Source organism: Chroicocephalus ridibundus, chromosome 5, assembly GCF_963924245.1.
Source record: "Chroicocephalus ridibundus chromosome 5, bChrRid1.1, whole genome shotgun sequence".
Taxonomy (NCBI): domain Eukaryota; kingdom Metazoa; phylum Chordata; class Aves; order Charadriiformes; family Laridae; genus Chroicocephalus; species Chroicocephalus ridibundus.
In genome coordinates this window covers 59,751,149-59,769,506 of record NC_086288.1, presented here as the reverse complement: position 1 = coordinate 59,769,506, position 18,358 = coordinate 59,751,149, and the positions used below count along the sequence as shown (strand labels likewise).

Here is an 18,358-nt window from a genome sequence, read left to right as displayed (position 1 = left end):
ACGCAGCACAGAGCTTTTGCTAGTGTGCTTTTGCTAGTCACGACCACTCAAACAAACAAACAGAAATGGTCTGATTTAAATAAAATAATTTCAGAGAAAATCTTCACATTATATTTAATGATCTGTACAGAATAATTTCCTTATGTATTCCTGATATATATATATTACTATAAGATATAAAGAAATGAAGACATAGTGAAGCAAATACATATTAGAACTGCATATTAAATAAAACCTTACTAAATATGGGAAAAAACCCCACACAGTGAAATGATGATTTTTACTCATTCCAAAACTGAAGTCAGGCTGCAAGAAGAAAGGAGAGCTCAGATTTTCATTTGTAATGTTTATACATTACTAAGGAAACCATATACAACAATCTAAAAGTACAACATTCCTAAGATCAAGTTTATGATTACACAAATATACATAAACATTTTGATACTTACAAAGCATTCTAAAATGATACTTTTTGTATTTACATCAGTGGATAGTTTCAATTTACAACAAAGAAATCCATTCATTGTATAACCACATAAAGAAAAGTAACATCCCACAGGTCTTTTCTTTCACATTTCTAGTTTAAGAGTCTTTTATTGAGTATCTGAAGACTTAAAACGTTAGTTGACCCCATTCCGCATTTGGAGAGGAAAAAGGCAGCACGTAGAGAGTTAATCCTTTTTCCATCTGAGACACAAGCGACTGCATAATTAGTTACACCCCTGCTTTCACTTGTGCATGTGATTGGAAACAACTGGCTCTCCCATTTCACCAATGAAAGGCTTCCACATTAATTTATAATGCAAACAAGTATGTGTGCAAGAGCATGATCATTCATTCCTCCGTGCTAGATTTATTACACATGCAGTCATTAATAGATGTTTGCTATTTGCTTTCCTTTATTTTAATGGGTATTCTTTACATTAAAATATATTTTAGTATTTGGTTAATTTTACACTGCAGCTTGCAATTTTTAAGTTTAGGTTAACAAAAGAAAAAAATCACCATTCAGAAATCTACTGAGGCTGTCGGGTTTTGCCAAGCATTTTCTCTTGTGATTCCAAGCAGTTCCTAACAGCAAGCAAAAGAGAGAACCAAGGATAAGTCAACTACTGTGAACAACAGCTTAATAATATTTTGAGGATGCAATTTCTTAAGTTAGCAGCACAATGGCTTTTAAGCAGATGCTGTCTCGAAACAGTTTCTTTGAAGCAAGTGCAAAATGCTGTACCTGGGAAAGTCACAAGCACAAAAGCAGCGAGAGACGCCACAGAAGAAGCAAACAACAAATGTTCTTTAGGTTCCTGCCATACAATAGTTGTTCATTGTTTATCGTTATTTATTATTGTGTAAATGTCAGCTTTTTGGGAAGGACTGCAGCTACCACAATAGAGCTAGATCTGTCATGGGGTACCATTATCCATTCTTAATAAACAACAACTGCTAAGCAAACTAAGCATGAACTCCCTCTCCACAGTTATATCAATCAAGCTGACAGCAGCTAGGTACAGAAATTCTGCCTTTCTCTCTGCAGGGAAAGAGAACAGGTGCTAATTTCCAAGTATCCCCTTACCAGATTTTTATCAGCAGCTACGGAATATTTAAAGGTATTCTTTGTTCTTCAAAAGTCACAAATTGTCACTGATCCCTGTAACAGGCTTTCACTGACTCTGATGACAATACTTCAAAGAGAAAGATGATACTATATATTTTTAATTACTGCCATGCACTTTTGCTTTTTTTGTTGCTTTGTAAAGGCCAACTGCAGAGCATGAAGGAACTTTTTTACTTCTACTGGTTTCTTTTCTTTCTAATATCCTTTTAGTGTATTTCCATAAAAACCCTTGAAATCACATTCATTTTTAGCTAGGCATGGTAAGACTGAAGCAGTAATTCTATAATGGAGAAGCTGTAGCTGCATTTTGAGCTCATGGACTTCCCACCATAGCACATCTCCTATGTTGTGCCAGTACAGCTGTTTGTAGAGCTGTTCTCCAAGTCAAAAAATTGAATTAATCCATGCATATATATATATTTATACATAGCTATATATAGACACCCGTGCATATACGCACAATGATATGATGAAGAGAGACAGGTCTTCCTTAAAATAGCATTGCTTCCAAAGCTCTCATATCACAAATAATGGAATTACAGCCTGATCATCACTATATCTTAAATCATTTAGAACCTGGATCTCACATTCAGGACAACAGACCTGTGGAGTCTTTGAAGCACAGTGGGATCACACCTACCCCAAATTTAGACTGACGTTTAGAGTCTTGGAACTCTATGTTTAAAAGTACACTTCTATGTATCACCTTATCTGAGAAACACTTCTTAGATAAATTAGACCTACTCCCATTCTTATTGAGCCAATACATACTCAAAATAATTCCACTGGGAAAGGGCTAATCTTGAAAACTTTAACAAGTGTTTAATTTATTTCTGAGAGCAGTCCCACTGGAATCAAAGGGAGTATTCATAGTAAAGTTAAATGCATGCAAAAAGTGCTTTACTCCGGAAAAACGGCATACCAAAGCAGTTTTTAAACCATTTTCCTTAATTCATGTTTAATCAGAGTGCTGTGGTTAAACTGTTTATGATTTTTCTAATAACCGCATGCGTCGACAAGGCCTCTATTCTGTAACTTTTGATGTGTAACGCTCTGTCGCTGCACAATGGGGAAGCTTTCTGCAAGCATGTGGTCCAGCTGCTGAGAACACTTATCCTGGGCTCGTTGTGCTATTCTGTTGTATTCCATTGCATAAAGCTAGCTCAGCCCGACTCATTTCTGTCCGCATCAAAAGCCCAAAGGGATACAGAGAAATGATAGGGATTTAAGCAGGCAAAACACCGAACCTCATGGAAGCCTCTTCCTAGAGAAAAAGCTAAGATTCCCAAGCAAAAGTGTAATAGTTAATGCCACTAAAAATATTTCTTCCTTTTCTTTTTAAGAAAACATTGCCAAGAAAAAATAATGGCCTTTCAAATACTTTTTATACCTCAAGAAATATTTTACAGCTCCCTCTATTATCAACAAATGGGGAACCGCTTTTGTCAGCCTGAGTTTATTGACAGTTTAAGACTCACACCAATAACACTGTGAGTCACAAATTTGAAATAATGTTCTTTTTCTTTTTTATCCTTCAAAAAGTACATTTTCAGAAAGCTTTCTTTTAAGACAAGTGACAGAAGTAAAAAGCAGTCTAGTGGCAATTTCATTCCACTTTAAAGAGAAAAATATTTTAGGAACTAGGGGGTTGTCTGCAGCGCCGTGCTCAAACTACTGCCACAGCCGGGATGTGGCATGCCAAGATCAGCCAGCGCAGAGCCTGCTCCTGCGCCGATCTGAGGAGGTCCCAGGAAAACGCTTTGCCAGCAGCAGAACCTGTTCTGGCAGGACAACCTGCTCCCAGCTGCTCCTGGCTGGGTGTGAGGAGCACCTGGGAGAAGTGGCCGGTCAGACTCTACATGTGTTAATCTACCAAGTCATAAATCCGCTCTAAATCAAATGCCACAGAGATGAGTCGTGGTGCTGAGAGGAAGAACTTCTTCTATATAATACTACAGGAATAAGGTTCAGTGGAAATATTTGATTTCAGTGGTCTGCTTCTTCCTGCAAGGTAACTTAGCCATGTTCCACCAGTTTTAATCAAGGTGTCTCAGCAGCAGCAGCAGCATCTCCAGTTGGAGGTAGATGGTTACTTTGCGCATGGATGGTTGCCGAGGCTGAAGTCTAGCACTGGAAGCCTAACGCCACAGGGACATTGTCTCTGCTCAGGCACGCATACCAAAAAAAAATACAAATGTCCAGATATTTTAGGTAGCAGTGTTGACCCAATAAATACTTTGCAGGGGGGAGAAAAAAAATCATTTCATACTTTGCATATCTTCTCAAATAATTATCTTAATTTGCATTATGTCTTGCAATCTTAAAAAGGACAAAATATCCCTTATGAAAAGCTGGTCTCAGATTTGCAGAGCTTTTGTCCTCTTTTGCTGTTCCCCACTTGTATCTTCCTCTTATTCCAGTGATACTAAGGTGGTGAAGTTGTATTTAACATGCAATAATATAAAGTATATATCTTTCTGCTCTCTGTTATGCAAGTTTATAAAAAAATCAAACGGCAGTTGTTTTTCTATATTTCTCTTGCCATTTATACTGGAAAAGGATAGAATACAAAAAATTGAATAAAAATACTCAAGATAACAAAAATCTTTGCTTCATTAATATTCTGTATTTCTCTTTTCACAGCTGCAACCAGAATTTTTATTCCCAGAGAGCTATTTCAGTACAAAGTGCAGTAATTAGCTCATAAATGATCAGAAACAGATCTGTGCCCGGTGTTTTAGCCTTTAAAACAGTGGAGAAGAAGTGAGGTTTTTAAATACCATTTTTGCAAGCCTGCTGAGGAAAGATTTTTTGCTTATTTTTAAGGGCAAATTTCCCTTACTGTGTGGTTTGTCTGTTTATGTTATTTTTAAAAGTTCAGGGGAATGGTAATGTGTGAAATAATCTTTACCAGGAAAGCAATTCCACTAAAATGTATATTTAAATTAGATCTGTTTACTATTTTTTACCCCTCTTCAACTGAAACCAGACCCTCAACTCAGGTCCGCTGTAATTCAAATTAAAAACATTTTAAAATGACCTTTCTGTATACTGAAGAATACTTCAAATGAGACACACACACAAAGCATGTTAAAAGAAAAATAAAGCTCCATCATTGAGCAAACAACTAAAATTTCCGGAATTAGATTCCTCTAAAAAATTTACTTCACCTCCCTTTTGAATAGATGTTAAGATAGATTTTTAATTACTTGATCACATATTATTCATCCCTAGTCCCAACACCTTTCTCAGCGCTCCACGCTGTGGGGACCGGAAGAGCGTGTCGCTGTGTCTCTTTTCCCCAAACTGTTCCCGTCTCTGATCCCACCCTGGCAACTAATTGATTCTCTCGCTTGCACTCATTACAGGCTCCCCGTTCAGTCTCACTAAGCTTCTTGCTCTCATCGCCTTCTCCCATCAGGTCTTGTGTCTCAAACAGATAAAAATCAAGCAGCTACTCTGAACTGCTTGACAACAGAATGAGACAGAAAGCTCCCAATTCTGATGTCTAGCCTCCGCTGACGATGCAGGATTATAGCATGACCCAATTTTGCAGTTTGACCATGTTGCCAAGGTGTCCAGGTGATTTCTGGATGTATACAAAACCAATCTGCTCCAGAGTTTGAACGAGCTCAAGCTCAATGTGACATTTTTTTTCCTCATATCTAATTAGAATTTTCCATGCTACAACTTTATGTCCATTGAGCCTCTTCCCTTTCTTCTTGCTGAAGCAGTCCCTAACTTAATTTTTCTCTAACATGGGTAGTACTTCACTCCCCCAGAGTCTGCCAGTCTGCCACAGGGACACGGAAGGCCTAAAAGCCAACTTTACCTGTAAAAATCAATGCTAGCAAGCATGGAGCACTTTTTTTAATCAGTACCAGCAATGACACCTCGTCAGTGTCTGACAGCGACCTCATTCTCAGTCATTAACTAAAAGATTTGTTTCTTAATGCATTTGCAGGAATTTGATGGAATAAGATATATATTGTATAGTAAATAAGGAAATATCATACCATAATGAAAAGATCATGTGCTGCTTTAACAGCATGCTTAAAAGCCATAGCATGGAGATGGCTTCAAGACCACTCCTTTTATTTTTGGTACCAACAAAATAAGCAAGGCAAAAATTACTTTTAGGCAATCACGTCTGTAGGTTTAGAGCATATCCCTCTATTACATGCTTTTCCTCCAAGTCGTAAAATGCAGATAACGTTTCAAAGAACAAACATTTCACACAGGTATTAAGCGTCAATCAAAGACCCAAATCGACACATTAAGTTTATTATTTGAACTATAGATCTATGAAGGCTACTGTTGATCTGTAAGGATAACTTCAGGTGACAGAATTCTGCTAAGGGTCTTGTATTGCATAAATTGTTTTGCTCCTCAGCCAAGGATGTTAAAAAGACATAAAGCCTTTCTCATTTCACCGTAAGGTAGAGAATAATCATTTCCCATGAAATGCCTCTAGTAATTCTTCAGTCATCTAAGAGAAATCCAATGGAGGAAAATGTCTTTTGAAAGAAAATTCAAAGATCAGAAGTTATAATATTCCAATCACCAAACTTATTAAATGAGAGGAGTTAAAACCTTTCCTAATCACACCTGGCTTTTTGTAAACATTGTAATAAAAATGTTAGGAGCTTGTTCTCAGATCCTTTACCCCCAAAAATAGCTAATAGTCCCACTAAGTCCCTCCAGTAAGGAGAAGATAAAAAAACTGACCTTTTTTCAGCTTTTCTGAAGAGAAAAAGTTGATTTATGCACTAAACTAAAGCTGAAAGAGTCAAAACTAGTTGGCCTGATCATGATTTGCTCTGTCTTCAGTATAATGAGGAGCTGCAGTCCATCTACACATTGCCCGTTGTCACCCTTGATGCAGCCCCCATAGAAGGCATCACAGAAATACAAATATGCAGGTTTGCCCACCTCCTAATTACATGGACAGACTTGAGTTCTGTTGACCTGACAAGAATGTTTGCATTTTAGGCTACATGTATGGCTGCCATGATCTTAAACCCAGCCACAATTAAAGAAATTTTCACAGTAAATGAGTAAACAAATGCTTGGAGTAAATGACAGTGCAAAATTGGATTTGCACACAAAAGAGCCCTTCCTGGTGAAGGCAAATAGATGATACTGCAGGTGATACTGAAGGGAGCAAACAGTTGAGGCTGGATATTGCAAAAGCAGTTATCTTTTCTTAAGAAGTAATCAGTATACTCATTTGTGCTATATTACTATAGAATGCAATATTTTCAGCAGTTCCTATTACAAGCGCTGTGGCCACACAACAGCAAATACAATTAAGACACAAAGTGGACATTCAAGAAGGATCTTTACTGAGCTAAAATTGGCACTGAAAAACTAATGTTTTCAATTACTGCAGAGCAAAATAAAATATATACATGACAGAAATTACCTAAAGAATTCAAGCCTGCTCTTTAGCAAGTTATTATGCCATAACAACACCTGAAATGGATCCATCCAGGTGGGTGATCCTCATTAAGACTGGAACTAACCCCATTTTATAAGAGCAACCTAGGACCAGGTAAATTTTGTGAGTGTTTAATAGCTTTGCAATGGTCTTCAAGACTTTGTATTAGCTCATTTTATGAAAAGAAAATTCATTTCTTATCTTTAAGAACAAGTAAGCCTCCAGCATATCCAAAAATAGATCCTGGTTTCTCCCTGTTTTTTCCAAATATTGCCTGACTGATCACCAAAACAATAAACACGCCAATAACTTGTATCAAATCTCAAAAACTATGGGGAAAAAAAAAGGCAACGCTTCTTAGTGTTTTTCATTCAATATTAACTTCTGGAGACTTAAGTCACTAATGGACTCTGGTTACAGATCTATCTAATTTAATTTTTTAAATTAATAGTACTAAGGTCACCTGTCAGTACTGCCTGAAACTAGAACATTTCCTTTTTAACAATCATACACTGTATATGATTCAGTGTGTTAAATAAATGACTCTTTTGTCAATCATTAACTTACCTGTTCTGTGGCATATGTTATCATCTGGCACAGATCTATTTTTTCTGTTAATATTTCATTTCCTTTGAGATGTGTTCATTTCAGTTTGTTCTACAAGAAACTGAGTTAAAATGCAAGAATTTGAAATGTCATATGAAGGTAAAAATGCATGTTTGTGCACAGTTTGTGCACAGTTGCTATTATAGTTGCTTCCAGCATGAATTAAAGGTATTTTTATCTTCAAACTCCAAAGGAAAAACAGGAAAAACAATTCGTATCATTTAAGTAGTCACGGAGAGTATTTAGATATTTTTCCACACCTCAAGTCTGACTTTGATGTATAAAATCAGAGAATTCCATTTGTTCCTACATCCATTTCAGCAACAACACTTTAGGCACTGAAATATTTTGAGAATTTTTTTTCTGTGTCTGTTTAGCAAGTCATTGCTCATGTACTTTCAAGAGCTTCTTGGTTAAATAAACTACAAAAAAAATAGTCTACAGAGTAAAGGAACAGTAAACTAAGTAAAATGTTCCCAAAAGAACCAAGCATAATGTAAAATATTAAATAAACATAGCATTAGAAACTTAATTATTGAAGCATATTTTGGCTCTTACTGATCAGTGCTTTCCTTTTATGTCTTTTAGAAATGCTGGAACAGTTTGAATCACTTTGTTTTCAAGGTCAAGCTCAGGTAAAGTGTGAACTCTCCCTAAAAGCATGTTGTTTCACAAAGCTATCAGCTTCTGAGTTTCCTTCTTCAATTTACACATTGCCACATGGCCTTATTTCTTTGGGATGACATTACAACTATTCATGTTTGCAAAATCACAGAGTTCTTATATAATCCTTTGATATTTACCTGTTAAATGGCATTTCTGAAATTCAACCTGTTTAATAGAAATTGCTCTGAAAGATGTATTGAGCTAAATAAAGCACTTTTGGGCTAGTCCTACTGATCCTTTTTCCTAGGAAGTACCTCATAATTGGCCATAGAGCATCACTCTGACAGGAAAATTTTAAAAGCTATGTGACACAGCAACAGAGCAAGGTAGAGAAGGAAGAGGATACGCGCCTTATTTTTCCAGGTTGCACCACAATATTCATAGCAACCACAGCATGCCTGCTGATTCCACAAAGGTTTGAGAAAAGAATATAAGCAGTGGGAGTGCAGAAGATGTTATGCACTGAACTGTCCTATTATTTACTAGTTCAAATTAGATGTTTTGATGGTTAAAGCTACACAGCGTATAGAGCTAGTGCTGCTTCATACGGGCTTCCAATGGGAAGTGATTAGAAGCTGTGTCAGATCTAACTGTCCTCAGAGTTATCACAGAAAGAAACAGAACAGTGCCAGAAAGAACACCAATAAGTTTTTATCAGTTACCTTCCACCTCTGATATGGCATTCTATGTACTCTCATACAGGTATAAAAATTAAAATTAATGATCTCTGACTCAGACAAATTATCAGCTAATTAGACAATTCAACGACACTTTTTGCGAAAATAAGAGAAAAAAAAAAAAGATATCACCGTATTTCCCTTTATCTCTCTTTCTCCTGAAAATACTTTCTCCTCATGTGAGCCTGAAAACATCATAGGAGCCACCATGGTGAAAAGGCTCAAACCAGAAAGCATACGTGTAAATGTGGAACAGTCGTAAGAAAAAAGGCTTCTGAAATCAAAGGAATTATCCAAATGGTTAAAATGAAGCCTGGCAAAGTTAGGCACCCTGTGGAAACAGGTGCTGGAGCAAGGCACAGCCATTCATCCCATTCCCATTCATCATATTTCATCCACAGTGTGAGAGACCTCATGTCCTACCTCAGTCTTCATAGTCTAGTGCATAAGCCTCAGCACGTATGTACAACCTACAGTGATTCTCTGGCCCTAGATAGAAATAGAGAGAACAAAAAGACCCTGGCCACAAATACTGTTAAAAGAAAAAATGAAGAGGCAATTATCTTATGCTAAGGATGAATTAGACTGTTAACTTTCTCTCCTGTGTTAAGCGTGGAAAAAGATTACCAGTTTTGACTTTTCCCATCTGTTCTACTCCAAGCTTGCCGAAAGGCTGATATTCTGACAGCAATCTGAAGCACAATTTTGCCAACTGTTTCTTTTTGTAAGTCCATGTTCCATATGTTATTATTATGCTTCTTTTTATTGCCTTGAAATTACACAACTAGGAAGGAAAAAAAGTTCACTGTTTCACACAGTTATATTAAATACTTTTTTTAAAAAAAAAAAGAAGTTTGTGGAAGAGATCATGAGAATATACTTCTCTCTTTTCCCATGAGTTACATCCTTGTCTTGTCATAGTGTAGATTCCTGTCACTTACAATGATTGTCTGTTAAACTTCACATACAGTATGTTTGACATATATCACATACAGTCTACAAAAAATTAATGATTTAGAACAAAATATGCAGTAGAGTAGGAGCACAGGTGGGGGTTATCTCCTCTCTTTCAAACAAGAGTTTTATATATGTATTGACTATCAGAAGTTAAGAAGAAATAAATATTGCTTGCACATGGAAATTATTTTCACCAACTTTCCTAAAATATTATCACCTTCCAAGTAGTTAGTCTTTATCACAAGACTTTAAAAAGCAAAAATCCTGAATTCTAACCTCATGATAACTTTGCAATCCTATGTAATAGAAAGCATGATCATAAAATCTATGCAGCCCTGGAGTCACTAATTTTGACACGTTAATTTTGATTTTATATCCACTGAGTTCTCAAATCTCTACAGTTATCCTCTGTAGAAGCATCAACTAGAAGTGAATAAATGACCAGATGAAACCACTCAAGTTTCATATCCATTTGCAACAGTCTGACTGACACGAGTCCCAAAAGAAGACAGTAATCAAAAATGACACTATTGGAAGAGGGTTTGGGGGTGACAGGATACTGATGACAGCAGGCACAAGCTTAGCCTCATCAACAAAGGAAATACCATGGAAGTGGTGTGTTTTATTTGCTCACTTGACTGTATAAGAAACAGGCAAAATTTTGCAGCACAAAACTCCTTTAAGTCTGAAACGGACACGTCAGCCTTCAAAGCCGAGAAGCACAGAATTATGCTGGTGGGCAGGAACTCTGAAGATCAGCTAGCACAGCATCCTGCTCCAAGCAGAACTACAGCCAGCATTTGATCAGGTAGGCCAAAGCTTGGTCTAGCCAAACCTCAAATACCTCAAGAGATGGAGATCTTATAACTTGTCTGGTAAACTTGTTCCAGTACTGCATCTTCCTGCCAGTGAAAATGTTTTTCGTAATGTCTGAGATACATATGTGGCCATTGCCCTTGCTACATTATCTGTCCTACCAAGAAGAACCTGGCCCCGTCATCTTCATATTTGCCCTTGAAATAGTTGTAAGCAGATGTTAGATTGTCCCTTAGTCTCCTTTCCACCAGACTAACAAATCCAGATCCTTCAGCTTCTCTTTGGAGATGTTCACCAGGCATCAGAGCATCTTGGTAGCCCAGCAGTTGAATCCTCTCCCATTTCTTTATGTATGTTTTGAGTTTCAGGGGCCTGAATGGGGTTAACTTTTCCTGAGTGGCCTTGCCAATGACAAGTAAAGAGGATGGTAAGTTTTGGCTGGTGGCCAACTCCTCAAAATTCAGCCCAGTACACTGTTTGCGCAATTTATTCCCAGTGGGAGTATGCTGTTGGCTTGTACAGCCTGACATCACCTGTAACATCCCAGCCCTTTTCTGCAGATCTCTCAGCCAGTCACTTCCCAGTCTGCACACAGTAATTCTGCCCATGAAACAGCACTTTCCACTTTTCCATGGTGAAGCTTACAAGATTTCTGTAGGCACAATCATCAGATTTATTCAAGTCTCTCCAAACTGAGGCGTTGCCATTCTCAGTCAGCTGCTCTCCCATTCCAGACTTGCTGAGGCTACACTTTGTGTCATCATTCATAACGCTGTTGAAGGTCATTGAACAGTATCAGTTCCAACATCAAGACCAGGTCTTATGGTCATTACTGACCACCAGCCAGATCTCAGACCATGGATTACTGCCCTTCAAACTTGTTGGTCCAGCCAATTTTCTTCTAACAATCCCATCATCCATCCCATACTTCCTCAGCTTAGAAAAAAAATGCTATGGGAGATGGTGTCCAAAACGTCATAAAAATATATAAAAGTCAAGATATATTGCATTCACAACTCTCCTCTCATGCATAGAACCAGTCATGTCATTAAAGAAGGCAATCGGCTTGGTCAAGCATAATATGCCCTGGCAAATCTGTGTTGAGTTTCTTGATTAATGTCTTTGCTATTCAGGTGCTCGGGACTGAATTCCAATAGCTGCATGATTTTTCCAGGGAATGAGATTTCTAGGGCCTCGCTCTAACATAATAATCACCTTAACCTATTAATTATTGTTCCATGCCAGCCAGTAGTCTTATCACTTCTGTGCTTGAAAACATTACCCTTTGCTTCACAAGTACCAAACCCGTCACATTTTCTCTCAGATTGTCTAATTATTTAATGAAATTACATTAAACTAAAAGCAATTATTCTCCAACTATATTCAGCTTGAAAAATTTTGCTTCGTTTTCAGCCTTGGAAGAAAGACTTACGTGACTAAAAAAATCTTTTACAGCTGTACCAAGTGGGTCTAATAGAGACATATCTTTGTTCTACAAAACTAATCTCATGTATTTATTTTTATTATCACAGGTATAAAAACAACAATGCTATTAATAGATAAATACCCTGAAGCACTAACTCACACTTTGAAGCTACGAGAATTAGTTTCCAGATTGTTAATTAGTCTTTAGGTTGTTAGTTACAAGCAAGCAGTCAAAATCCATCATTACAATTATTATATTGGTATTATTTATTTGTAATAAAATAGCATTTGGAGTTGCAAGCCTTACAATCTTCTTTTATACCAGTAACTGAAAGCTCTCAGAGAAAATACCTGGTGGTTTTTTCCATTCAAAGCCTACTGCATTCCATTAAACCACTCTGGCTGATTTCTGAGGCTTTGGTGCAAGTCAGAAATCATGAAAATGACCACCTTCAAAAGGAGTTTCGAGGTTTGCTTAAGCTGCTCTAAATCCCTGGTCCCATCTTGCCTCCCTGCCCTGCTGTTTTGTTTGCGCTGTGGTGATTCTGGGGTGAACCAGCTCAGCTGATTTATCCAAATGAAAACATTTTGCTGGGAAGAGCAGCTTCCAGTCAGACCAAGAAACTAATACATCTCACCACAAAACTGCTGAAGATAATGCCAAGGGACAAGTAGGCAAGCATGTTCACTTTCCTTGTAGGAGTAATATAGTTTTAGAAGTCATCTGTGACAGTTAAGTCTCTCAAGCCATTTGTGAAAATATTCTGTTAAGAGTAAGCTTGAAATTGATGTCACCATTAACTCTGTTTACGCTAATGGAAATCTGCACAGTTGAAAACAGCTTTCCTGAAGGGAAAGAAATAAGCAATGTCAATAGCCTTCATTTGTACTTCTTTACATTTTCTTCATTTTGATGAGTTTAGAATGATTGAGCGATGACTTTCTCACTTCCATTTACCCAGTTCTGACATGTATTACCTCAACTGCACACAAAACTCACAAAATTGTAGAGAGAGGAAATCAGAGGCTCATGAAACAAGGACGCCAAGATACAATATGCACACACACATGTAACCTGCACCGCAGAGGAGCTGAAGGGTAGTGTTTTGTTCTTAAGCCAGACAATCCATTTCTTTTATGATTGACTATAATGCTGATTATGATCTGATTAACGGCCAATTTCATGATGAGCACATTATTCAAATTTATAGCCATTTGTTTGTAATGTGGGCTATCAGAAAGCTTTGCTCTTAATTACACTGATGCTTTAATTGTACAGTTCTACAGCGCTGATTGGAATTGTCAGTTTGTGAATATGATTATTGCACACTAATGCTAAGTATATAGTAATGTTCTTCTAGTATGATATGAAGATGAGTTGTGTTCTCCCTCTTGATTCTACTGTATTTAATTATCGTTAATATATTCTTTATTAGAAGCAGATGGGCTGTTCAACCAAAGCGTTCTTGTACTGTGTCCCTGCACCTATCACAGCAATCCAGAATATGATGAGTTAGGATTGCATTGTTGAGATTCTGCACGTAGTTACTGATTTAAATCCAACGCAACGTAATTGGCTGCAGTGGGGGTATTCCGGGTTTGCAGGAATGTTCTAAGAGCTGAACAGCAAACAAGCAATTATCTTATTGATGCACTTGTTGGTATATGTTCAGCAGACTAAATGTTAAACAGTAACTGCATAAGACCCTCTGCTGCAATCTAACCTTACAATATCAGGATTTGTCTGGAGCCAGTTTCAGCTGACCTTACTTTCAAAGCACTAACTGTGCATGTAAGTTCATTGCCCTCTTATCTGTACTATGCTGAAATGAAAGACTCTGTTCAGCTATCTACTGTGACAATTAGGTGACAGTGCTGATACCAACCGCAACAAAAGCTTGCTAGCACTATCCATTGCCAGTGCTACCGTATAGGCTCCATTATACTTTTTAAAAAGTTTGGTGCATAAGGAAGCCAAACTAATTACTGAAGAGTAGTTAATTTGTTAACAAGTCCCGTGGAGGTTTTTTTCAATAAGGAAAGATTAGCCACTGTGACTGACTGAAGTCTAACTATGAGGACTGAGGACTGGCTTTCTGTCTTATATTTGTATCTGCTATACTTTAACATCACCACGCAACAGCTCTACTTGTGAAACCAAGAGAAGTGGCCTCTGAGATGCCACAAGGAACGTGCCCACCAGCGCTGTCGAATTGTCCTTACGGTTCCAGTCCAAGGCTCAGAGTACAGAGGATGTGACACAATAGTCTTAATAATTCAAGTAGTTTCCAACTACTCTTCTTCCAGAGACTTTTATTGGGGAAAGTCATGGAGAAAACATTGGTAACACATACTGGTTTCTTGACAGCTACGGCAGTATGGGGTGCTTCCTTCTCAGAAAGCAGTCATTTTTATCTCTGGGAGAAGTCTTTACCAGCTTTCACCAGCCCCAGATGGCAGGTATCCATGTCCCTATACTAGCACAAATATTTCAGCAGAATGTAATCTTTCCCAAACACATTAAGTTGCTTTTTATAAATAACCAATCAGCGTAGTGTGTGCTTATACTGTTGGATGTAGAAAGCTGTGGGCTAGCCCCACCCACACTCCAAATCGGCTGGATGCAAGCCACCTCGTGTCCAAAAGCCATTTAGCTGCATTAATGCAGGACTACGCCTGAGCTAATAAGACCTGCTGAGAATCCCAGTATTAGTACAATTATGTCTTCACAGTCTCTTGTTTTTCTTTTAGTCTAAAATATTAGATCACACAGGCTGACGATTTCATTATTTACTTCAGAACCCAAGTAGAGTTTAATATGTATAGAGAGAATTTATCACAAACAGAAGCCAATATAATAGCCAATATAAATCTTCTCCAAAGTAGTAATAATAGATTTAGCAGCTATGTGGTAAACAGAGAATTAAGGATTTCATTCCACTAGTCTCTTATTTGTCTTTAAACTGACAGGCAACATAATTTTGCTGTTCACAATAACAAACCTTAATTGACAGACTTCTTCACAGTATTTTATCCCAAAGAATTAATGTTTGCATTTAATATCATACTGTCATTATCTTGTTTCCTCCACAGTGAGAAGAGTTGTCTGCTTTCTGCAGGTGCAGAGGACCAGCTAAATACACAACAGCCCCCTTCTTATCCTTCCTATCAGCATACACAATGATGAGTAGTTATTATGCATTATTACATGGTTGCATGTATTAAATGTTGTTATATTACACGACACCATATTTTAACAATTAGGAACTTACATCTCTAAACTCTTTCAGGTATTTTAGTCACATTTTGAAAAGCGGCATATTTTTCCTAGAATGAAATGTGTTTTTAGCACAAGTTAACTTATCTAATGAACAATATGAAAACATAATTAAATAAGTGCAGCAAAAACATGTTTTTCTCTTTATTTTTCTGTGTGTTACCATCTGGTTCATTGGTAACCTAGAAACTAGATTTATTGGCTGCTACCTACCTACCTGAGGGCTTGGGAAGAGTGGAGAGGGGAAAGGAAGGCTAGTACTCAGTATTTGTTTTAACACAATATGTTATAGCTGCACTAGAGATAGTATTGTAAAGTTATACAGCTGTACAAAAAAAAAAAAAACAAACCCAAATTAAAAAGAGCATAAACAGAATTACTTTTAATTAAGTCAATTAATTGACTTATATCAAATCAAATACCAAGTCAATGTTGATTTTAAGAGGGTTTACTAGTCTGAGGCCCAAGCAGTGCAAAACTTGTGATGCAACTTGTTTTCTCCATCTATATAAAATGGAAGGTTACTTCCCATGTTTATTTGCCGATACCAGGAAATTCTGAGTTAAGACTACACTTAAAAGAAAATCAAATATTTGGAAATGCGTAAGCACCTAGACAAGACGTCCTAAAAACCAAAACTAAGAAAACTGAGCCAAAGAACTAAGAGGTTTTTTATCTATTAATTATCCCATAATTTCAACCAGCACTTAAACCAGTAAACGCAGTTAAAGATACACACTGCTCTCAACAACACTAACTTACTCCCAGCAGCTGGCATCAGCCATTGGTTTCCTAACACGGTGGTGTAAAAAGAAACCTTAAGAACTTTAGATTCATTTACTCCATTGACTACAAAGTAAATCTACTGAGTAGTGGGGGGATTAGGTAGAGTAGACTACCAGGAGAATCCAGTCAAGATGAATGCAGATAAAGATGGATATAAAAAACTTTGCATATCAGGTAGTCTTCATTTTGGCAATGAAAAGTAGTGTTTTGGAGTCATCGTTATGAGACTGAATGTGTAGCTGGGATTTCTAAAACTTACTAAAAGGCAATGATGATAATGTTTTTCAGGATGACTCTTCAAGGCAGGGAAGATGTGGCAACAGGGTATCCTGTAGACACTTTTTTTAAAAACTGCTCTGTTTTTTGTCATCTTTCCAGAACTTCGGTATTTAAAAATTGTGCTGGGTTTATCTCAAGATCAGAAATATCCTGAATGAGAAAATAAATTGATTCATGTCAGTCGGTGGCATCAGTATGTGCGGAAAAATATCAGAGGGGATTGAGCAATGACAGACTAAATTCATATTGGTACCTTAGTGACTTACTGTATGCCAAGCCAATTTGATTTCAAAAATCGCGAGCCAAAAACATTTTCGTGCTCAAGAACAAAGGATTCATTAAGGCAACCTTAAAGATTTTCAAAAGAGAGGAAAGGTTCTCTGTGGAACTGGAATCAAGTTTAAACGAAGAAATCTTCCTTAATCTAACAAGGCAGCATTTCTCCAGGAAATAAGTGACAATGTTATTGGAATGTAAAGTCACAGAATAATTAAACGTCTGGGGAGTGGAACCCTGCAGGCCTTGCAACAATGAATATTGCCATCTTTCTGTATTGTCGCTGCCAACACTGGGGGTGATCACAGGATCAAGTCTGCAGAAAAGGTCAGAGGATTAACAGGTGTTTAAGGGAGTATAACAGAACTAAAGTGGCAGCTTCCATGGCAACAGCCAGGGGGGAAAAAAAAAAAAAAGTGAAGTACATTACCAAGTAAAGAAATATGGCTCTAACTCACTTGCACAAGTAAGAAGTAGGTCTGGGGTATGGGGATGTACAGGTTGCCTGAGCAACCCAGGAACGACCAATAGCAACTTTTTCAGACAGACGAGGGAAACTAAGGTAACGATTCTGCCCAGATGTTTTGCCTTTTCTCAAATTTTAGTGTCAATGAGGAAATCTTCTCTCAGTAGGAAAAATGATTCTGGTTCAGATGAAGCTTCTCCCTTGGTTTTAATCACTGTGTCCCAGGCCAAGTATCTCTGTTGAGGGAGAAAGCAGTAAGACTCATGTCAAACTGCAGCACAACACATCTTCTAATCACACTGAGTTATATTATACTGCATAGTATTTGGGGACATTAGGGTAAAATACCCCAACCGGAATTACCTGAATACATTCTCAAAAATAAGTACTACCAAGAGATTTTTCAGAACAAGATTGGTGTAACTATAGAAAAGGCAACCACTGAAAATGAAGACCTTGAACATGATTTTGCTTTAATGTAATGAGATATCTTTACATGCTCTTACACACTAACATTTCATTTTAAACCAAGTATTTCCAAATATAACAACATGCATTTAAAACTAAAAATAATATCTCTCGTATGTATACATTAGCTATTGATTGAAAACACATTTTTCCCTTTCTTTTTTCATTCTTTAATCTCCCCAGCCTTGGAACAGATTGTACAGAGTTCAGATAAGATTATGTTACAATGCAACTGTAAACTGACACCTTAAAAAATGGGAACACTGCCAAGTTATTCACAATTAATATAACCAAGAGTTCACCAAATGTTTTCCTTTAAATTGAGAAAAGTATCAAATTACATGCCAGCTTTATTATCTATAAATATTATTCAAGATTAACTGTTCAGTTTTATATTTCAGTAAGCAAAAATTGCAAAGGGCCAACTGCTGAAAATGTACGAAGTCTCTCAGAATACAGAGCAAAGTGGGTTGTAGAAGAGTTTATAGGCCTTAAAACTGTAATGAGTTCCCTAAATAGAGGAATAACCTATTTTAAAGTGAATATTAAGCCAAGTTAAAAGTAGAGTCAAACCCTGAAAAATAATCTATATTCAATTCCTTAA

General features: G+C 37.1%; 1 long non-coding RNA gene across 1 annotated transcript; it reads right to left on the bottom strand.

The window, feature by feature from the left end:
- Positions 1–959: 959 nt before the first annotated feature.
- Positions 960–17,383, bottom strand: LOC134516180 (uncharacterized). The gene is made up of 3 exons (XR_010071251.1): positions 17,279–17,383; positions 7,623–7,722; positions 960–1,071 (listed from the first exon to the last, which is right to left on the bottom strand). It is a non-coding gene; the product is annotated as an uncharacterized LOC134516180 (long non-coding RNA).
- Positions 17,384–18,358: the final 975 nt, after the last annotated feature.